This window comes from Gopherus evgoodei, chromosome 21, assembly GCF_007399415.2.
Source record: "Gopherus evgoodei ecotype Sinaloan lineage chromosome 21, rGopEvg1_v1.p, whole genome shotgun sequence".
NCBI classification, from domain to species: Eukaryota; Metazoa; Chordata; order Testudines; family Testudinidae; genus Gopherus; species Gopherus evgoodei.
The window spans coordinates 17,633,000-17,656,206 of NC_044342.1; the positions used below are offsets into that span (position 1 = coordinate 17,633,000).

The window sequence follows — 23,207 nt, forward strand, 5'->3', positions numbered from 1 at the left end:
TTAGTCCTGGTGGCATGCGTGGCTACAAAGCATTCGGGGCCCTCATCAGTGAGAGGCCAACATGTACCTGGGACTAACACGAGGTCTATATCATGATCAGTGTCCCACGTGTCTATGTAAATTTCAGCTTGGTCAGGTTCTCCTGTGTAAGTAACATAAGAGGTTATATTACGGTAACTAAGATACACCATACCAAATGCATTCCATTTAACATATCGTTCATATACCTGACCCTGCAAGGAGAAAATCAACTTGGTTAGACAGTAGGAGAACAAATCACCAGCGGAGGAAGGTCTAGGCCACTGCATGACGGTCGAGGTTTTGGGTAAGTATGGATCTGCTTGGGGCTCAGGGCGGGTGTAACCTTTTGAGATATTGATGGATGGAGTCACTACCAAGGGATTACTTAAAGGAGGGACCGAAGGGGGAACAGTAGAGGTGTGGTCTAATAATTCGGGAATGATTTTACATGGCCAGGGGACCTGACCTGGGCGGCAGTTGGCCGCACTGGGGATAAATCCCAATATCCAGTGTGTCCCACAAACCCATGCCCAGTGACCACAAGTCCCTCCCTGGTACCACATTATGTAACGTCTTTTATACCATGGCCAATTTTTCACGTCTTCTATAGTAAGAGTCTTTTGTGGCTTATCGGTGGAGGCTTCCCGAGGTCTTCTTGCTTTTTCCTTTTGTTCGGCAGCGAGGTTACACAAAGCAGAACGAGGGGCGGTCTTTCCCTTTTCTTCAGCTGCAATTCCACACATTGGATAGGGTGGAGTGGTTGTTTTGGCTTTTGGTTTTCCTGTTGACAGGAGACGTAGCGAAGTAGTCTTTTGGGCAGCAACTGAGAGTAGGTAGGAGTCATAAATGTTTAGAAGGAACACAAAGAACATCAGAATGGTGATGAACCAGATAGAAGGCAACAGCCATTTGCGCACTCGTGCAGTCTGTTTGATTTTGGTCTGTGGATCGGTCATGATGCCTTATATAACCTGCCGACTTCGAAGGTGATACTTGGATTCTTGCTCAGGTCTACCTGCTGGCGTTGCCGGCTGAGGCTTTCCACCTGGGCTCCAAGGCAGACTTTCGTTGGAACACCTTACAGCAAACCCAGTCACCAGGCTTCAAGGGATGGCATGCGGTCTCAGCTGGATCTAGTAGGGCACTTTGGACCTGTGAATGAATAAATCTGACATATCTAATTAGCGTTTTGCAATATTCTAGTACATTTTTATCACTGAGTTGCAAATGCTGGGAGTTTGGGGATAGGGGCGGAGACACTAGCATTCTCATTGGTTTAGCCACGAGAATTTCATGGGGAGACAACCCATGTTTACGCATGGGAGTATTCCTCATCTGCATCAGTGCCAGAGGGAGTGCATCCGACCACTTGAGGCCTGTCTCTGCACACAGCTTTGCTAGCTTGTTTTTCAGATCCCCATTTTTGCGTTCCACTGCGCCCGCACTTTGAGGGTGATAAGCACAATGTAGACATTGGTCCACATGGAGGGCCTTACAGATTTGTTGAGTGATTTGACCTGTAAAATGGGTTCCTCTGTCACTGTTAATTGAGACAGGGATACCAAAGCGAGGAATAAATTCCTTGAGCAACTTCTTTGCTACAGTGGTTGAGTCTGCCTTGGCGCATGGGTAAGCTTCCACCCATCCAGAATACATGCACACACACACAAGTACATACTCATATGAACAACACTTAGGCATACTTATAAAGTCTATTTGGATGTTTACAAACGGTCCCCAGGGCGGTGGGTGTGCCGCCTGGGTGGTTCGAACCGGTCGCCCACTGTTGTATGCCAGACAGATAGGGCATGTTTGGCAATATTGCTGGGCAGTGCCTGTAAGTTTTGGAGCATACCAATACTTAAATACAGAAGCAATTATCCCCTCCTTGCCTACATGGGCTAGCCCGTGTGCTAGCCGGGCAAGGTGTGGGAGCAGAGCCAAGGGTGCGACCAGGCGACCATCTGGGGCACACCACAAGGCATCCTCTGGATGTTTGGAACATCCAGGCTGTCTCCAGCAGTTTTTTCTTATCTTTTGATGCTGACTCCTGTATAAGTGCTAAGTCCTGTAAAGAGTCAGCTAAAGAGACGGGCTGGGACATGCAAAGAGTAAATATTTCAATAGGAGCCGGAGACCCGGAAAGGGCCGCTTGCCTGGCGGAGGAGTCCGCCAGTGCATTTCCTTGAGTAACATTGTCATGGGGTTTTGGTGGGCTGCACATTTGACCACAGCAATAGCAGAGGGAAAGTGTAAAGCAGATAAAAGAGCATTAACACGTGGGTCATGGCTAATAGGTGCTTTGGTAGAAGCAAGAAATCTTTTATATTTACACAGTTGCTTATAATACTTTAGAACATATGCCAAGCAATAGGCTTAAATGAGAGCAAAACAGTTTTAGCAACTTAAGCTACATTAAAAGCTGAAGGGAGAGACAGATGTTTATCCTGTTGATTGTACCCAGCATAGCCTGTTAGTAGCTTTTTTTTTTTTTTTTTTGCATTTTTTAAACAGGAACCTTTTACATAACAAATAACAACTTAACTTTGGGTTTTGCAGGGGAATATTTGTACAGATGAGATCTGGGAGCAGAAAATTTAGTGGTTATAGATAAGCAATTATGGGGTTTCCCATGTGGTTGCTGTGGGGAGAAGGGAAGCAGGATCTAGTACTGGACATTTGACTAAAGCAACATTTACAGCAATTAACAAAAGCATTTCATACTTAGTAAGTCTAGAATTTGAAAGATGCTGTGTTTTGCTTTTAGTTAAGAGAGCAGGAACAGCTTGGGGAGTTGTCATGTTTAATGGGGGTCATGTAAGCGGCAGAGTTTTGCAATGGCTTGGACGGGTCCTGCAGGGCCTTTAGTTGCAAACGTAGGAGCGCATTTTCTTGGGCCAAATTTTGTACCTCCCATTTTAGTATCGTATTTTGTTCTTCTAGCTTTCCCCATTGGTCCAGGTGCTTTTTCCGCCAAGTGGCTGAATTTTTCCGATTTTTTAATTTGCGCCGGCGCTCCTTTAATTGTTTTGCCTCCTCCCAGGGGAGGCCCCACAGGTAGCCACGCAGATCCGCCAGCGATAGTCCCACCAGCTGTTCATCTGATAGGGGGGTTAGGTAGTATGTGACCTGTATGGTTGAGTTTGATGCGCTATTTGCAGACATTGTTTTATTATTGTGTTTTAAATGAGGACCCTTTTTTTTGAGAAATTGGATACCGTATAGACCCCTTTTACTATATTTAAAGAAGGACAATAGTAGTGCTAATTTTGCAAATTTAACTGTACTATGGGAAGTGGTCTTACCGGGTTCAGGTAAATCACAGCCAACTGTGCAGATCCAAGGTGCCCAATTGCATTACCATGCTTACACGGAGGGAGAGACTGTGACCAACCGTTCCTGTTGCAACGAGGAAGGGCTGGGTTAGTCTTTTCTTTACTGTGAGCAGGATTTGGCACCCCCAGATACACACCAGCTGGGTTAATGTACACTAAATTTTGGGAACACCCTTTACCACCGTTACAACTTTAGAGAAGAAAAGGGGGAAAATTGTGTCTTTAGAGCTAGAAGTTTTCGTAGCCACCCGGCTGGGGGTAGGGAAGCCATCTATTAGGGGGCAGTGGAATAAAAGGAGGTATTGTTTCCTGCCGCGGGTATGGTCTAGCAGGTCGAATAGGGCAATCCTTGAGAAGGTGTCCCTCCTTTTTACAATACCTGCACTGAACTTTTCCTAATTGTGGACAATTGGCCTTCCAATGTCCTTTTTGCCCACACCAGAAGCAAACTATGGGGTTAGAATTAGTCAGGGGGTTATAAGGTTCAATTACTGCTTGTTTTGGTTTTTTCCTGGGTTTTTCCCCAGGGGAATTTTGAATCGTTTGGAAACCTGAGGCTGTAAGCTTAGACTCTGTTTCATCCTTTTTTCTTTCTAACTGACAGTAAAAATGCTGTGCAGCTGCCAAAATTCCTTTTAGATCCTTTTCTTTCCAATTTACCACATTGCTTTTTAACCGCTCTTTTACCTTTGGCAAGAGTCCCTGCACAAAGGCCGCCACTACCTCTTGTGTGGCTTTTTGCTCTGCATTTTCAATCCCCGAATGCCTTTCAAACACTTGCTTTATACGTTCCATATAGCTAGCTGGATTTTCTTCCTCACTTTGCTTACAGGCATTTATTTTGGCCCAGTCCATTTTTCTTGGGCATACATTGAGAACTTCAGTAACTAGGGTATTTCTTCTTTGGACCAAATCGGCCTCAGACATCTGATCAGGGTCAACCGGCCAATTTGCCCTTGCATAGAGGCGGGTAAGAATTTCCTCGGGTACAATAGCTGATAATAGTTGGTGCATAGCAGCATATGAGGGGTTGTAACAGTTAATTATTATTCTTAATTGTTCTTGGAATTTATCGGGATTTTCCCTGATTTCTGGAAACTCTTTAACGAGGTTATAAAGATCACTAGGTGACCAGGGGGCCTGAACTGTTACTAACCCTCCTTGGCCTGGCAATTGGTGAAGAGAGAAATTATTAACGGTCCATGGCAGGGGTTTTATATATGCTGCCTTACGCAGTAAAGCACTACCGCGAGTGTGAAGGGCAGCAAGATTAAAACTGGGAATGGGATTTTCTAGAATGGATTTATATTCTGATGATGTCATAAGCTGCATTATTTCAGCGATGGTACTTGACAATCGCCACAGCCGGGAGTCTGGAGACACCTTCTCCCAATTTATATCCCCTTCCTCCCACTTTACACCTTCTTTGCTTGCCTCAAGTTGCCATTTAGTTATTAACAGTTCCCCTGTTGTTGTTATAGCCCCAAGGGCGTCCATCAACTTTAGCGACAAAGTTGAATGTGATGAGGCTTCACTGGAAGGGGTCGGGGAAGGGGTCAGTCTGTCAGAACCCGGGGAAGATAAGGAGGAAAGGTCCTGAAGGATTTCTTCATTTTTAAGGCTGTCTGTGGAGTTTGTGGTTGGGGACTTTTCCCAAGGGGAGCCATCCTGATTACTTAGATTATAGGGAGGAGGGATAGGGGTAGGATTAGGAGCATCTGGCCATTGCCGATCCTCTGTGAACAGTTCGATTGGTTCATTAGAAGACGGTGAAGGGTGGATCTTTTCTGGGGCAGTTAGTTTTAGGCACGTTTTGGATGGGCTGAGGGAAGTCTCGTCTATTAAAGAGGGATGGGGTTCTTTTTTGAATTTTTCCCGTGTGGTAAGCTGAGTTTTTAACTTTTCTTGGGTACTTTTTTGATCCCTTGCTTGGGATTCACCACACCATTCAAAATAAGCATTAAACTGCCCTCGTCCCACAGAATTGGCAAGAAGGGCACCCCGGAGGTGCACGATCTTGTCAAGATCAAAACTGCCCTCTACAGGGAATTGCAGCTTTGGGTTATCTTTGGTATACCAGCTCCACTTTTGCAAATATTTACATGTCGACGGGCCACGGTGCACATACATATAAGCAGCAGGAGTGCCTGTTGGACCAGACTCCATCTTTACTTCAGCCCTTTTTCACACAAGCCTTTCACACCAGGGGAGCGCTAATCAGGATTACCACGGTTTTAACACCGGTGGCCTCTTTACCTGCCCTGGGCAGGGGAACTGGGTGGAGTAGGCTTTCTCTGACCCGCCAAACAGCAGGTACCTACAAGGAAGGAGGTAAAGGATGGGACGGGCTTCTTTCCGGAGAACCCGCAGTCCCCGCACGCCTGTCGTCAGCCCAGAGCACCAGCCTTAAGCCAACGATGCTTCTGAAGCTACGGACTTAGCGGTACGGTTTTCCTGGGAGCTTCCCTCCTCTCCGGGAAGGGAAGGGAGCTTATGGCTCCAGTGGGCAAAATAGGGACCCTGCGGTCCTGTAAGGACAGTGCTCGAGGAGCGGTCACAGGGTCATAGGTCGTGGAAGGGAAGGGAAAAGGGACGGGGAAACACACAAGCACCCCAACAGGCTAGCCACTTACCAAGGCCTGCCAGCTGGGAAGCTTCACAATCTCTGCACATACAGAAGCTCAGCTGTGGGGCTTGCTTTCGAGACACTCCCGGTCACGAGCTTTCCCTTCGCAGGAGGCTTGGGGCTTCTTCCCACAGCTGCATTCACTCTGGCCGCTTGGCCCTCACTCACACATATCTAGGCACTTTCTTGACACAGACGTCAAGGCGAAACCACGGAACACTGGAACATTATACCCGGATCCCCATCAAACCTAGTAGGAAGGGGACCTCTGATCCACTCCTGGATCAGGACTCTCCGGACCAAAAGGAGCGTGGTCCGTGGGTTGTTAGCGGTACCTTTTGAAACCACGGGAGCCTCTAGAAAGGCAAAAACCTTGGAATCTTAGAAACCTTAGAGAAAGGGCATCTGGTCTGTCTGATAGCTAAAAGTTCGAACCCAACTTACCCAAACCGGAGCCTACAGACCAGTCCTCTGCCAAACCCCATAGAGATTTCAAAAGGTCTCTTACCTTTTAATTGGGCCCGGGGGTTGGAAGGAGACTGCCTGCGGTCCTCCGATCCAGGAGAAGCCCTCTTGTGGGTTCCCGGCCAACACACCAAATTGTCGTGGAAATTGACCACCAGTCAGTTGAGTTGATCAGACAGCCTGAGGCTCCTTTATTGATTAATCATAGATTACAAGCATATATGCAGGGAGAGACGACAGGACCTCTAGCAAGAGGGAAGTCGTTCTACCTTACAGCAATAATACCTGGGTTTATAAAGCTTAAAACCGCAAATTACCATATGAGCTTATACATCCGAGGATACCATATTTGGTTAATACAATGACATTTTTTAACCATCTGCAAAAACTTTTACCATTACTATACCGGTTATGAGCTAATTTGCAAGCTTGCTTTTTGCAACTTCCCCTTTATACGGGTTTTTGTTAATGTCAGGACTTTGACACCTGGTTTTCGCCTACTTGCAGTGTCAGCAGCTATGTTTCTTAAGCAAAATTGAGGAACTTGGGCCCAAAATGCACATTTGGCCAAGTTTATTAGAGGTTATTTTTCTGTGTGCACAAGCTGCTTGATAAACTATAGTAGCCTAGTAGTTGTTAATACATTTTAGCAGTGATGGATGGGGTTTTTTAAGGGACTTTATGTCAGTTTAACCCCTTATAGCAGCATTCTGTGATTTAGCAGCATTAAGTAACATAATAGTAGTGTATAATATAGTAAAATCAGAAAGTGAGCCTCAGGAGGGTTAGTATAAAATCAATGTTTTGCTTTGCTATATATGTTAGTGTGATTGAGGCCTAAGGCCTTGATATGATTATTAACTTGGTTAAGACCCGGCCTTTGGGCCTGGGGTCGGCTTTCTTTATCAAAGCCAATGCTCATGTCACTGAGCTATCCCTCCCCACTAAAGACTTGCTGATAGACTTCATAGACACATTAAAGAGAAGATTTTCAACCCACCATGGGCATTTAGGCACCCAATTCTTGTATAAATGAGTGAGAATAGGTCAATCTAATACCTTCAGTAGCACTGAAATCTCAGCCTACATGGATAGACAGAGGGGTATATATGACAATAGACAGCTAGACAAGCTGAGAGACAGAGTCCTGCAACTCTACATTTCCCGTTGCACTACTGGTTATGTCCTGCCCTGGTGAGTAAGTTCAACTGGGTATCACTGAGTTGCTCTGCTCCTATAACTGCCACAGTGCTATAGTGTGCGACACAATCACATCAAAACCCACAGGGGGCATTGAAATTCCATGCCTAAAGATGGCATTTCAAATTGCCCAACTCTGCTCCCATCAAGGCTTATGAAGGCTTTATCACTGAAACAGTGTTAGGTCACCACTGAACACCTTCATAAATCTCTTCCTGATGTGATCCAGGGAAGAAAATCTTAGGCTGAATCATCTCCATCATTCCCTCTGGTACTATAGATGAAATATTGTTGCCTATCTGGTCACAACTGAAGTAACCTGGTTCTGAAATCCACCTGCGTCTGCTTAAAGGTCCAGCCAAAATATTCTGACTGGGATTTTCTAAAAAGAGCCCAAGAGGAATAAGGTGGGTGAGGTAATATATTTTATTGGACCAACTTCTGTTGGAGATAGAAACAAGGAGTTGGTCCATTAAAAGCTATTACTTCACTCACCTTTACTCTCTAATATCCTGGGACTGACATGGTTATAGCAACCGTGCATCCCCAGGAGGAATAGACACTCAACTCTCATTGACTTTCCTACTCTTAGTCCAGTGCCTTATCCTGAAAACCATAATACCTCCATGAAACCTGTCATCTAGACTGATCATAGAGTCTCTCATGTGTCCAGACGGGACTTTTCAATAAATGGAATAATAAGTCCTAATATTAATTAGAGATTGTGATGAAATATGGGTTTTTTTAATGATTTGTATGAATATTGTGTGTATGCTTCAGTTTCCCTTATGTGTTGCATGATTAACCAGGTAGTGGGATAACGGTGTTTAATCTTTGCAGAGACCCTTAGAAGATTGGGTCTGACTGTGGTCTAGCTGCCAGAACCCCAGACAATGGCCTAATATTTTGTAATTTAGCAACTGATGGCCGGGGAGAGAGGGACAACTTCTACAAGAAGCCAGCCAGGTACGACATGTTGGAGAAGAAAAAGAGAGAGAGAGAGAGAGAAAGAGAGGTAGAGGCCAAGTGACAAGTTTTGCCTGGGAAACTGAACAAAGGATGGAAAGACAACTGGACATGACTGGGGGTGGGCTGTTGAAAGTGAATCCATCGTCTGGTTTTTGGAGCTGTAAGGGGGAGCCAGGGGATTCTGGGTCTACCCAAGATGAGTTTTACTGTAACTTTCTGGCTTTTGTGCTAACGAAGAACTTTCCTACACTGTTTTCCAGACAACTAATAAACCTTCTGTTTTACAGTACTGGCTGAGAGTCAGTGCTAACTGCAGAAGTTGGGGTGCATGGCCCCTTTGGGGGGGTGTAAGGCTTCCCCAACTGTCCTATCCAGGTGAACTGCCTGGAGGGAGCCTACAGTATGGAACAGGGGTGCTGCACACTCCGAGGTCTGTCCCAGGAGGCACTGAAGCCAAGGAGGCTTACTCTAGTGCAAGTGCACTGTGTGGGGTTCTCACACTGAAGAGGGTACTGACTGAAACTGATTGAGAGCTGTTCCAGAGCACTGTAGGACAGAAGATCCTGTCCGTTATCTGAACCAGAAAGAAGGCCCTGAATCAGTTTAAATGAAGCCTTTTTAAGCTAATTGCTTTTTGTTTGGTTTCCTCATTTCTGGAAATCCAGCTCGAACCATATATGCAATCACCTCTGGTGGTGGCATCTCTCTGGAGGTGTTTACAATGTGCATGATTCTCCTTACCCATGCCCCACTCACCAAAGAACCGTCAGTAACCCTTCCCCATGGAGTAGAACGCAATGTCCATACAATCCCTGCCCCGCCGCGAAACATAAGCGTAATGACATATATTTCCTCAGAGACATTGCATGTGATTGTAGTATCTGTCATGGTGAGCAACCTGGTCGCTGGGCTAACATTTATGAGGCAAGGCTGTGCTAGGTGTGGACTTAGGTGTCCTCAGAGCACACCTAGAATGTCAGAGCAAGATAGCGGTGGACGAAACCCATGTTGTCCCCAGGCCATGTAACACACTGGGCCTCTAGGCTCTTGGACATCTACTATGCAGCAATGAGCATGCCCAGAGGCAGAAACATATGTGCCTGGGAAACTTTTACTGCAAACATTTAGGTGTCGAGTGATGTTAGGCACTTACAGGGTTCGGTGGCAGCTGAGCAGGGGTTTTGTGAATACCAGTGATGCCTAAGTCTGGGAATTAGGCACCTAAAGTAGCTGTTAAGCGACTAAGTCCCTTTGTAAATCTAGCCCAAGTTCCTAACTCCCATGATGTTGGGAGTTAGGCAGCTAAATATCTTTATATATCTAGCCCTAAGTGCCTAAATCTATTTCAGTGTTGATTTGGGCCCTCCTTCCCTTCCACTCCTTGAAAATCGCAGCCTTAAGACCTTTGGATGGTGGATTGAGAGATGGATATCCTTCCCAGGACATCACAGCACCAAGGTCATCTACTGATGGATTGTTTTCTGTTTTCTCATTGTGTTTAAATGGCAGCATAATGTAGGTGTATGAGCCTCACTTTGGGTCTTAAGGAGTCTGTTATATTAATTTAAATGGAATAAATGGGCTGAAGGTGTTAACATAACTCAGTCACTGTCCAACATTAAACATGTTTAACAAGGTTTGATACACAGAGACCTCAGCTTGTTCAGTGCCATGGCAAACACGCCATTAAAAACCCCTTTGATCTTTTATGAAAGGTACAGGAAAGGAGGAGGAACAGTTAAAGTCCTTGAAATATAATGTATTAAATAAACTTTTCATTGAAACATCATCCCTTGTTCCCTTTCCCTTGAGCTGGAGAGAGCTTTTAGAAGGGAAAACAAAACAATCTTATTTGACAATCTTCGAGGTGGTATCAAAGATGGTGATAACGGTCCATGGGCTTGCAGCCATGATGGAAAAGCTCATTCCAGTAGCCATTTTCCCCCAAAGTTTCTTTTTTGAAGCACCCCAAAAGGGAGTGATGGGTGGAATATCCCATCCCTTCATTGTTTTTTCCACCAGTCAGGCCTCATTTCTGACATACCAATTGTATTTCATGAATTTCCACACTTTTTTTGTTTACCGGGGATAGTCTTAAAACAGTCGCTGAGTTTCAACAGGAGGCCTTTTTGTTTGGGCTAATTCAGTTTTTCTGATTCCTTATGATACCTTTTCCCATCAACCTTTCCCCATTGTTGTTAGAGGTTATTGTGATATCTTATGATCTTTCACATACTTTTTACAGTTGAGCTCACAATTAAGGTAAATTAGTAGGTCTAATTATTACAAAAGGTCCATGTTCAACTCTGAAATGATCCCAACTTTAAAAGGCTGGGATTTTCAAAGGCACGTAAGGAAGTTAGGCACCCAGATGGAATTGGGCACCTAATTTCCTTAAATTCCTTTGCAAATCCCTAGGCAATTGTTATTCTTATGTTTTCCTCCAGAGCATTTGGCAAAGGTGACATTTCCACATTCCTGTAGGGAAAGACAGCACTAGAAACTACTATAAATATTTATTCTGGAACTTTTAAAGTAGTCTATGGAAGACAGGTATCCCACTACCACTGAATTTCAAAGGGTTTCAGCACCTAACTGCCATAGGCACCTTTGAAAATCCCTGTCTTCTGTTATGGTAACATCCAAAATTATTCATTGTCCAAACACAGAAGGATGTGCAATGTGCAAAACCAAGGCAGACCAAGAGGGACAGTCAGGGATGTAAACAACAAGTAGTGGGCTTGAGTCAGCTTTCACACACGATGGTGTAAACAAGCAGAAATGCAGTATGGCCAATGGACTTGATTCTCCTCTCCTTTAAAGGGTTTAAAATCCAGAGTAACACAGTTTTAGTCAAAAGTCCTGATTTCTCCTCTTCTTTACCTGGAGTAACTTAACCGAAGTCAATGAGACTAATTATCATTTACTTTTCCAGGCAGGACAACACAACCACTACTTGTAGGTTTTTAGTTTGACATGTGGTGACATTAGTGCTTTTCCATGTGTGTGATATGTAGATATATTTGTGTTTTGACTTTTGCAGATATTGTTTAGTGTTTGTGGTTGGTGGGCATCTGTTTGGGTTGTCTGTATTTCTGCTTGCGCTTTTGTGCATATGTGTGCGTGTGTGCTGGGTTCTGTGAGCTTGCTTTTCATTTTGTTTTTGTGTTTGTTTATTTTATCTGTATATGTGTTTAGAGTTTGTATTTGGTGTGTGCCTGAGACTTCTGTGTAGCTCAAAAGCTTGTCTCTTTCCCCAGGAGAACTTGGTCCAATAAAAGATATGACCCCACCCACCTTGTTTCATTGCATTTAGCTGTGTGTTTTGTTTTTTCTTTTGTTTTGTTTTTATGTTTGTGCTTGGTTTCATTTGGTTCCTTTATTTTGCTTTATGTGTCTTTGTGTGTTTGATTGTGGTTTGCTTTCTGTTTATATTATATGTTTGCTTTGGTTAAGTTTGTGTTTCTCTCAGGTTTTATGCTTTCCTCTTCTATTGGGGTTTGGAGGATCTTTATATGCTGGTATTTGGTTGTGTTTGTTTTGTGTACTGTGTGTTTGGTATGGATGTGTATTCGTGTGCTTCTTTGTGCTACCGGCTCTGTTTTTCAACTGGGAAAACATAATAATGTACGCGGCTAATATTTGTTTATTTATATTCTTTTTTATTTAGCAAACCTGGAAAAATAGGAAGGTGCACATGCAATTTATCATCATCATCATCGCAAATCCCCAAAAGACGTGGCCTCCTTGCAGATCAAGCACCTCCCAGATCCTTCTCTGGCTATGTCCATAAGGTGATGTGGCTAGGTAGTCAGTTCATGTCCGTCATTGGCAATGTTATCTTGCCTCCACAGCTTTTGTGATCATGCAGTTGTCAGCCATGTAGAAGCATTCCTAAGTAAACATTTTCATAATTATTTTTTTTCCATCCTATCAATATGCAATTTATAGATTCATAGATTCCAAGGCCAGAAGGGACCATTGTAACCCTCCAGTCTGACCTCCTGGATAACACAGGCCAGAGAACTGCATCAAAATAATTCCTAGAGCAGAGCTTTAAAAGAAAAAAACAACACTGAAAATTGTCAATAATGGAGAATCCACCATGATCCTTGGTAAATTGTTCCAATGGTTAATTAATCCCACTGTTTAAAATATATATCTTATTTCCATCCTGATTTTGTCTAGCTTCAATTCCAGCCATTGAATGGTGTTAGACCTGTCTCTGCTAGATGGAAGAGCTCATTGTTAAGTATTTGTTCCCCCTGGAGGTACTTAGAGACTTCAAGGAAGTTCCCCTTTAACCTTCTCTTTGTTAAGCTACATCAATTGAGCTATAATATACGTTCATTTTATAAAGAATCTAAGCTGATGCTGACCAGGATTTTCAATAGGCCTTGGGTTCTCACCAACCTTTGAGTTTCAATGGAATTTAGACATCTGATTCTTTTAGATCCCCTGGGAAATCTCAGGCACTTTGTTAACTGAGTAGAGCTCCACAAACTACCCAGATACATTGGTTAGCTCCTGGAGATCCTGACTGGAGCTGCCCAGGTAATTAAGAGTCAATAATAGGTGAAATTCACCCATCTGTAGAAGACTAGCCATGAGAGAGACTGAGGGAGGAAGACCCACATTCTTGCCTCTCAGTGCCAAGAGGATACCCCAGCTGCAGGCAAGGTGGGTGACAGCTGCAGTGTTGCCTTCTGAGGTTCTCTGTACAAGGTTTGAGCTGGGGTCTACAGCAGACAGCGATTCCAGGCAGTGTTGTATCCCATGGGCAGGAGCGGAGCCAGGGTTTCTGGCACCATAGGCAGAATTTGGGGGGCAGCATTTTGTGCGCTCCCCACAGGGCACGCAGGAGTTTCCAGTTCTGCTCCCATCATGCTGCTGAAGAAGGACCCTCGGCCGAAATGCCCCAGGCGATAGCGGCAGTCACTGAGCTGCTCAATTGCCTGCTGCTGTTTTTCGCGGCATGTTGGCAGAAGGTACTTCTTCAGCGGCATGACAGGAGCGGAACTGGAAGCTCCCGTGCACCCCGTGGGGAGCGCACAAAATGCTACCCCCTGAATCCTGGCACCCTAGGCTACCGTCTTGGGTCGCCTAATGGAAGAGCTGTCCATGACCATGGGACCACTGGGGTTGGCTGTTGTCAGGATCACAGATCATTCAGACTGTGTAAGCTACACCAGGGGCTTCTCAGGCATGTTGAGGTACCTTTGGCAGCTTTGAAAATCTGAGTTTAACTGGATAAAGGTGCCTTAAAGGCCAACAGATTCCCAGACTGTCAGGCCTATCAATCAGAACAGAAGTACAATGAAAAATGCTGGGCCAGATCCCCCACTGGTGTAAATCAATATGGCTTCATTGACATCAGTGGGGCCAGATCCCCAGCTGGTGTAAATCAGCATCGCTCCATTAGTGTCAATGGGGCCAGATTGCCATCTGTTGAATTCTGAAATGAGTGGAGCTACACCATAGATTAATAGATGGCCTGACTCTATATCAAATGTAGATATGGCCCTCTCAATTATTTATTTATTCATTTATTCACCACTGTGGGAACACTTCAAGGCCACAGCCCAGTTGGGCCCTGCTCTCTTACGTGCTGTACAAAGATATAGCACTGTTCCCTTGCAATTGGGAGGCAGAGTCTTTACTAAGTAAAGCTGATGCCTCACAAAGTCAGGACCAATGGGTGAAGAATAGGGCTGGAGAACTATTAGGAGAGGAAGGATAGCTATTGACTCCAGGGGACTTACTCAACTTCTAATCTATCCCATGGGATCTCCAACAGGAGCCATTAACTGAGCCATCCATTCCCCATTAACCTATCTGAGACCCAGAAACATTATTTTCTGGTATACTTCTGCCCCTATTAATTTTTCTGAGGGCCTTTTTGACATACTGGTTCCTCAGGCAGTAAATGATGGGGTTGAAGAAGGGTACTATGACCGTGTAGAGCATGGACACCAACTTATTGGAGTCAAAGGCGTACATGACCCTGGGCCGGGCGTAGGTGAAGAGAGTGGTGGAGTAGAAGATGATCACCACCACCAGATGGGAGGTGCAGGTGGAGAAGGCTTTCCGTCTCCCCTGAGCCGTGGGGATCCCTGCAACAGTGGCCACTATGCAAGCGTAAGAGGCCACCACCACCAGAAGAAGTGGCAGTAGGATCATGATCAAGGCCAGGATAAAGTCCACCCTCTCCGCCAATGACATGTCGGTGCAGGCCAGGTTTAGCAGAGGTGAGATGTCACAGAAAAAGTGATTGATGACTGAGTTACAGAAGGTCAAGTGGGAGATGAAGATGACCTTGAGCATGGAGCTGGTGAAGCCACTCACCCATGACCCAGCAACCAAGCAGAAGCAGAGCCCATGGGTCATGATGGCCGGGTAGCGCAAGGGGATACAGATGGCCACATAGCGGTCATAGGCCATGACAGCCAGAAGGACGCACTCGGTGCAGGCCAGAGCGATGAAAAAGTAAAGCTGGGCCATGCATTCCAGGAAGGAAATGTGCTGGCTTCCTCTCAGTAAGTCGAACAGCATCTTAGGCACTGTGATGGTGATGTACCAGATCTCCAGGAAAGAGAGGCTGCTTAGAAAGAGGTACATAGGCTTGTGGAGGGGGTAGCTCACCTGGACCATCACAATAATAACTACATTCTCCACGAGCGTCAGCATGTAGATGAGGACGAATATGAGGAAGAACAGGATCTGCACCTCCTTCAAGGCAGTGGGGAACCCCAGGAGGATGAATTCCTAGACACTGCTCTGGTTTTCCTTCTTCATCTCCACATTTGAGAAAAACCTGGAGATACAGTAATAAAACCATCATTCAGCGATTGCCTAGAGCCATAGACTCCAAGGCCAGAAGGGTCCTCTGGGATCATCCGATCTGACCTCCTGTATAACACAGGCCAAAGAACGAAAATAATTCATAGAAGAAGTGTAGCACGGCAAATCATAAAGGAAGAGAAGAATTACAGAAAGGTGCTCTTAGTACCATGCTAACTGTATGTCTTCACTGCAGTTAGACCACTGTGGCTGGCCCATGCTAGCTGACTTGGGCTAAGGGACTCAGGCAAAGGGGCTGTTTAATTGCAGTGTAGACATTCAGGCAACCCAATCTCTGGGACCGTCCCACCTCACAGGTTCTTAGAGCCTGGGCTCCAGACCAAACCCAAATGTCTACACCGTAATTAAACAACCTCTTGGCCTGAACCCTGTAAGCTCAAGTAAGCTGGCATGGGCCAGCCACGTGTTTTTAATTGCAGTGTGTCCATAACCTCTGTCTCAGGTGGTCTAGGTTCTTGTCTTGGCTCTGGCTTTGATAGAAACCTGCAGGAACAATGAGTTGGTTTTTAAAGGAATTTAGGCACCCAGCTACCTCGTGCACTATTAATAATAGTCATACTTAGCTCCTTTAAAATAACATTCAGCTAAAGATCTCAAAGAGCATTACAAAGGGAGTTAAAAGCAAGACAAGAAGCTACCAGAGAAGTTGCCCGTTGGGAGCTATGAATTCAGTAGCTTGCTAGCCCATAGAGCATTTTCAACAAAGCATGTTCCAAAGGAGTTAAGTCTAGAGAAGAGAAGGCTGAAGGGAGGAGGGCAGACATGAAAACAGTCTGAATAAACAAACAGTTCAAAGGGTGTTTGATGAGAGTTAGGGCACTGTGTCTGTCAGGGCGGTCATGGAAGTCACGGTTCCGTGACTCCTGCAGGGGCCAGAGTGGCTGATCCCAGGAATGCCCAAGCAGCTGGCTCTGGGGCCAGCTACTGAAGTGGTCCCAGGGACAGACACACCAGCTGCTACTCCTGTCTCTGGCCAGCGGTTCCTGGCTGGCCGAATGGAGCAACCGCAGCCCGCGCCGCCTGGCAGCAGTCCCCGGTCAACTGACTGGAACGTCCATGGCCGGAGCCATCCAGCAGCAGCCCCCCACACACACCCAGTGCTCCTCCCATTTAAACACAGATATTTGGACCCTGAATTTTTGTTTATTGCCCATGACCTGTCTACAACTTTTACTAAAAATACTCGTGACTAAATCATAGCCTTAGTTACAGTTTTAAGTACTAGATTTTATAATGGGCTCTTCATTCTAGCAGAGAAAGGTGTAGCACGATCCCATGGCTGGAAGTTGAAGCTAGACACATTCAGACTGGAAATAAGGTGCACGTTTTTAATAGTGAGGCTGATTACCCATTGGAACAATTTACTAAGGGTTGTGGTGGATCTTTCAACACTGACAACTTTAAAATCAAGACGATGTTTTTTCTTTTTTTTAAGATCTGCTCTAGTTCAAAGTGAGGTAAATTTAGGGAAGTCCGATGCAGGACTTCAGACTAAATGAAAACATTGGTCCCTCATGGCCTTAGAATCTATAATGTGATGGCTTTAGTCAGTGGCATACAACCTGACACTCCCTACACAACTTGGGGTCAGAGGGTTCTGATGTCTAGGGGTGGGATGGGGACAAAGTAGAAGTAAGAATCCTGGTTTTACTCCTGGATCGGATAGAGACTTGCTAGATGGTGTAGGGCTATTGTCTATCAGACACCCTCAGGGGTGAACTGTCACCCAGGTGGGTTTAGTGCTTTGAGATCTACCAAGTAGCACCACTTAATATAGCAGCCTAAGGCACCATACCAAAATCTGCTAGTGCCTCCTATGAAATGACACAGCATTGCCATCCTGAGCGGCAACTCACCAGGGTCTGGCAGGGAGGGGCTTAATGAGAGGTCCTTAAATATCAGGAATGACATTTGCTGACATGTTGCTGACTGGAAAATGTAATGTAAGGGAGAATTTTACATACACTGGAAACCGGATCATTTTTACCTTGCATTAAATATCTTACTCTGCTGAGCATTTACATAGCACTTTGGGGCCAGATTCCTAGTGGGTGTAAATTACTGTTGTTCCAAATTCACCCCAAGTCACAAACAGGCGAGCGTCTGTCCTTTGATCCATGCACCTCAAAGTGGGCAGATACCATTAACCCAAATTTAAGACAGGGACACTGAGGCACCGAAAGAGTGGTGAACTGGCTTGTTTGTGGTCACACATCGAGACAGTCAGTGGAAGAGCCAGAAATACAACCTCAGTGTCCTGACATGACTTAACCTCTGGACTGTGCTCATTTATAAGAACAGATATGGAGACCAAATCAGTAAATCTTACCCTCATGAGTAGTCCTGACTCACATGAGTGACTTCAAATAGGCTTCAGAAAGAAAGAAAGAAAGAAAGAGAAAGATATGTGAATAAGTGTTGCATGATTCTACCAATTAGCAACTCATTGTTATGATCTCCATGTTCATCTTCTGGACCATTTGTCCATTCAACAAGCTTGGAACAACCCCCCATCTAAGTAAGCATTCAGCTACTCCTCAGCCTCACGTTACAGGATGAACTCTACACTTGTAAGGGCATTTCGGTGCCCAGCTCCCGTAAAGTCACCCACAACTGGAGATGTCTGTATCGCTCTTTTCAGTGTCCTCTCCCAAACACAGTCTCCTCATAGCAGAGAGATCTGGATTGAGATTTTCACAGGGGGCTAAGGGAGTTAGGTGCTTAATACTTATTGAATTGCAGCGGAAGCCTTGTGCCTGACTCCCTTAGGCTCCTGTGAAAATCCCAGCCCTGTATATAAATTAAGAAGGAACTCACCTCAGAGAGGCAATCTGGATCCTGGCCATTTCATATTGCCCACACTCTATAATTCCAAAAATAGTTGTCTGGCAAAAAGAAAGGAGCTGCCATTAAACTCAGATGCTTCATTTGCAGCCCACCTTAAAAGTTGTTATCACCTGATGCAGACCTCTGAGAGGTGTGTTTGTGTCTGTGGGTGTGACTCCTGCTCCCTAGTGGAAGAAATGAGACCTGCTTCCAGTGTATGTATCTTTATATTCTCAGCCCAGCTAACGCATTCCTCAGAAACAGCCATCACAATTTTTACCAGAGAGACATGATCGAATGCCATCAACAGGAGCCTGGGAATCAGATACCTCTGGGTCCTAATCTGACACTGAATTCCTCTGTAATCTTGGGCAAGTCTCTTAACCCCGTGTGCCTCAGTTTCCCCACTCATAAATTATGCATTCTGACACTGGCTGAGCTCCCAAACAGGGCTGCTGTATGGATAGATTGATCTCCAAAAGTGCAACATGTTGGTGTAAGAAATTGATCCCAAGCACCAAAGCCAGGGGCAAGACATAAGCCTGGGATTTTAAAGGATTTTAGGGAGTTAGGTGCTCAAATCCCTTCACATTTCAAGAGGAATGGGACACCTAACTCCTTTAGGAGCCATTTGAAAATCTCAGCCTTAGCTCCTACCTGGAAGAGCTGCGGAGAGATGCAAGAGGCACTGAGTTGGGATGTCACTGTGCTAGGAGTGGAACATGAGCTGCACCATCCAGGCCATACCTGAGCCGGTGCTTCCGTGTACTGCAAATGGAACCTGTTCAGACATGAGAAATTTGCTGTCTCCAACAGAGCACTTTCACTGAAGATCTTCATTGATTTACTCCCCACGCTCACACATAAAAATGTATCCACTCTGTCGGCTTCCTCGGTGACCCATGAGGACAGGTCCACAGACAAAGCCCTGGCTGAATGCTTTGTATCTGCAATCAGCAGATGCCTGGTCTGTGGGGAAAAGATACCTGAGATGATTAGGTCTATGTGCTAATTAGAAGTTCCAGGCTAAGCAAGAGGTGGTGTGAAGAAACCTTGCAGAATTTCCCGGAGTGCTGGCAGATTCTGGGAGTGTGGATGAGATTTTCCAAAGTACCTCAGGGCCTCCCAGAGTGTGGGAGGGGGCAAGTGGGGCAATTTGCCCTAGGCCCCGGGCCCTGCAGGGGCCCCCACAAGAGTATAGTATTCTATAGTACTGCAACTTTTTTTATGGAAGAGGCCCCCAAAATTGCTTTGCCCCAGGCCCCCTGAATCCTCTGGGTGGCCCTGAAGTGCCTAAGGGAGCGAGGGAAGTAATGCACCTGAGACACATGGCTCCTGGTGCAAGGCCTTATACCCCACCCCCTCTTGCTCAAATCTGGGCCTGAAGTCACACTTTGGCCCAGAGTAAAGTTCTGAGCAAAGGCGGCTGAGCAAAGGGGGCCTGACAGGGCAGCTTGCAGAGGGCAAGATTGTCACCACAAGCCTGGAGCAAGGGAGTGTGTTGTGGCTGCACTGCCCCCAAAGCACACCAGACTGGCACTTGGAGATCCGGACCCTAGTTCCCATTGGTTCCACATGGGAGATAATCTCCAACTGATACAGTTGACTGCCCCCTCTGCACTATCTCAGGGTTGGGGTCGGAGTTGTGTGGAAGCAAGATTTTGTCCAATCCTCTTTCTGCCTGCCCACAAACTGTTCCCCTTCTCCCCCCTACCCCTCACTCATCCATTGCAAGCAACATTACAAAATGTAGAGTTGGGTTAAAAAAAATAAACAAAACTCCCCCTCCCCCCTCCAAAAAAAATTCTATTTGGGTCGATCAAAACATTTTAGAAATTTCTGTGGATTTCAGCAAATTGTTTTTGTTGACTCCTTCCCCACCCCAGATAAACCAAAAAAATCTAAATATTTCATTTTGACATTCTCTTAACAAAATGTTTCAACACTTTGAGTTGAAATGACCTTTTGTTTCAAAATTCTCTTTCATTTCATTTTTAAAATAAATTGGATTTTTTTTTTAAAGCTCAGACTGGAACTGAAATGTTTCATTTACAAGCAACACAAAAAACAATCGACTTTTGATATGCCAAAAAATATTTTGGGGTCAAGCCTAAACAATTTCATTTTCCAGTTTTTCAGACCTCCCAGAAAACTGAAAAATCCCTTATTTGCCCAGGTCTGGTGAAAGGCCCACGCGAGAGATACAGAGCCAGAAAGCTGCCATCTGATCCAGACTGAAGTACCATGCAAGGTGCATGAAGGAATCAGATTTGCCCAGCACAGCCAACTATTCTGGAGAGTCAGGTGTCCTGGCTTGTCTTTAGAGCTATGGGCCTTGACAAGTCACCTTCACCCTTTCTGTGATTCTGCTTCCCCTAAGGTGACCAGAAGTCCCAATTTTATAGGGATAGTCTTGATATTCAGGGCTTTGTCTTATATAAGCACCTATTACCCCTACCCCCTATCCTGATTTTTCACACTTGCCATCTGGCCACTCTAGCTTCCCCTGTCACCCATTGTCTATTAAATATACCCGTGGCTGGGCCTTATATTAGGACAGAACCCACCAGTCTTTGACTGTAAAGACGTGGGACTCTGACCTCTGAGTTACAGGAATGGGCATGATAGATTGCACAGTATTCCCCCTGGGCTGCTCTCAGTCCACCCCTCATGCCATAACTCCCGGCTGGGCTGTGGGGCTCAGTTCAGCACACCAGCCCTTGGGTTCTATTGACCAGCCCCTCCATAACCAGCTCCCACTTCCCAGCTCCCCCTGCCATACCTGAATGGCTCCCCTGACAACTACCTTCCCTGCTAAAGCCTGCTCTTTACCCATCCTCCCTGCTGACTCAACATCTCACAACCTCCCCGGTGCCCTTGTCATAAACAGATAGCTAAGGGTTAATGTTCTTTTACCTGGAAAAGAGTAACCTGAAACACCTGACCAGAGGACCAATCAGGAAACAAGACTTATTCAAATCTAGGTGGAGGGAAGTTTGTGTGTGAGTCCTTTGTTCTTGTCTTGTGCCTGTACTCTCTCGGCTATGAGAGGGATTTTTTCTGTCTCCTGCCTTTCTAATCTTCTGTTTCCAAGTTGTAAATACAAAGAGATTTTTTTTTGTATTTACATGTGTGTAGCTGCTGGAGTGTTTTGAATTGTGTTCTTTTTGAATAAGGCTGTTTATTCATATTTCTTTTAAGCAATTGACCCTGTATTTGTCACCTTAATACAGAGAGACCATTTTTATATACTTTTTCTTTCTTTTTATATAAATCTTTCTTTTTAAGACCTGTTGGAGTTTTTCTTTAGTGGGGGACTCCAGGGAATTGAGTCTTTAGCTCACCAGGGAATTGGTGGGAGGAAAAAGTCAGGGGGAAAGCCTCTGTGTGTTAGAGCCTGACTTTGCATACCCTCTGGGTGAAAAGGGAATTACTTCTGTTTCCAGGACTGGAAATAAGGAGGGTGGAGTCCCTCTGTTTAGATTCACGGAGCTTGCTTCTGTGTCTCTCTCCAGAAACACCTGGAGGGGGGAAGGGAAATGGTTTATTCCCCTTTGTTGTGAGACTCAATGAATTTGGGTCTTGGGGTCCCCAGGGAAGGTTGTTGGGGGGACCAGAGTGCCCCAAAACACTCTAATTTTTTGGGTGGTGGCAGCTTTACCAGGTCCAAGCTAGTAACTAAGCTTGAAGGTTTTCATGCTAACCCCCATATTTTGGACGCTAAGGTCCAAATCTGGGAAATATGTTATGACATGGTGGCAGCCGTTGTGGGAAAGATACAATCCAGAAGCCAGTAGAAATATTATTTTCTTTTTCTCTGCTAGGGCTTTTAAGCAAAGAGAAACAGTTTGGTTTTAAAAGGAACAAGAGAGAATTTTTTTCTGCTCTCTCTTGCAGTTTTTGGCTTGCATATTAAGCAAGGAACCATTAAGCTGTGACAAAAGGGTCTTTTGTGACACAATAGCACTCCCATTGTGAGACAAGTATCCAGCAATACACATGCAAATACAGTGGTTTTTCTGGTTTACTTTACATTTAAAAAATTAGCTAGAGGAAGAAAGGGAAAAAGGCATTGTTGCAAGGCAGACCCCAGGAGGCAACAGAGAAGCTGCAGTTCAGACAATAAACACCAGAGGGCGCCTCAGCACAAGAAAGCAAAAAACATGAGTTCCAAGGAAAGCCTAAGGCAGGAGCGAGCACGGCAACAAGCCATAGACAAAGAAAATGAACATAAGAGATGGATAGAATTAATTAATGCAAAACTAGCCAAGGAAGAGGCAGCCCACAAAAGAAAACAACAAGAAGAAGAGGCAGCTCACAGAAGGAAACAAGAAGAAGAAGATGCAGCCCACCACAGAAAACTACAAGAAGAAGAGGTGGCCCACCGCCGAAAAATGGAAAAACAACAAAAAGAAAGTGAAGAGAAGAAAAAACAGAGAAAACATAAACTGGACTTAGCGCAAGCTGGGCTGCATGCTCCAGCCAATCCTAACAAACCTTCGCCAATTATGCTTCCACATCCCAAAAAATTTCCTACCTACAAGGCAGGTGATGACACTGAGGCCTTCTTAGAAAATTTTGAAAGAGCCTGTCTTGGGTACAGCATCCCTGAAGACCAGTACATGGTAGAATTGAGGCCACAGCTCAGTGGACCTTTAGCAGAGGTGGCAGCTGAAATGCCTAAGGAGCAAATGAACGACTATAAACATTTTTAAACCAAGGCCAGATTAAGAATGGGGATAACCCCAGATCATGCCCGTCGGCTTTTCAGAACCCAAAAGTGGAAACCAGATGTGTCATTTCCCAAACACGCCTACTACGTTGGGAAAAGTTATGAGGCCTGGATATCAGGACACAATGTTAAATCCTTGGAAGAACTGCACCTCCTCATACAAATGGAGCAG

At 45.2% G+C, this 23,207-nt stretch overlaps 1 pseudogene; it reads right to left on the reverse strand.

The window, feature by feature from the left end:
- Positions 1 to 13,877: 13,877 nt before the first annotated feature.
- LOC115638154 lies at positions 13,878 to 15,411 on the reverse strand (annotated as a pseudogene).
- Positions 15,412 to 23,207: the final 7,796 nt, after the last annotated feature.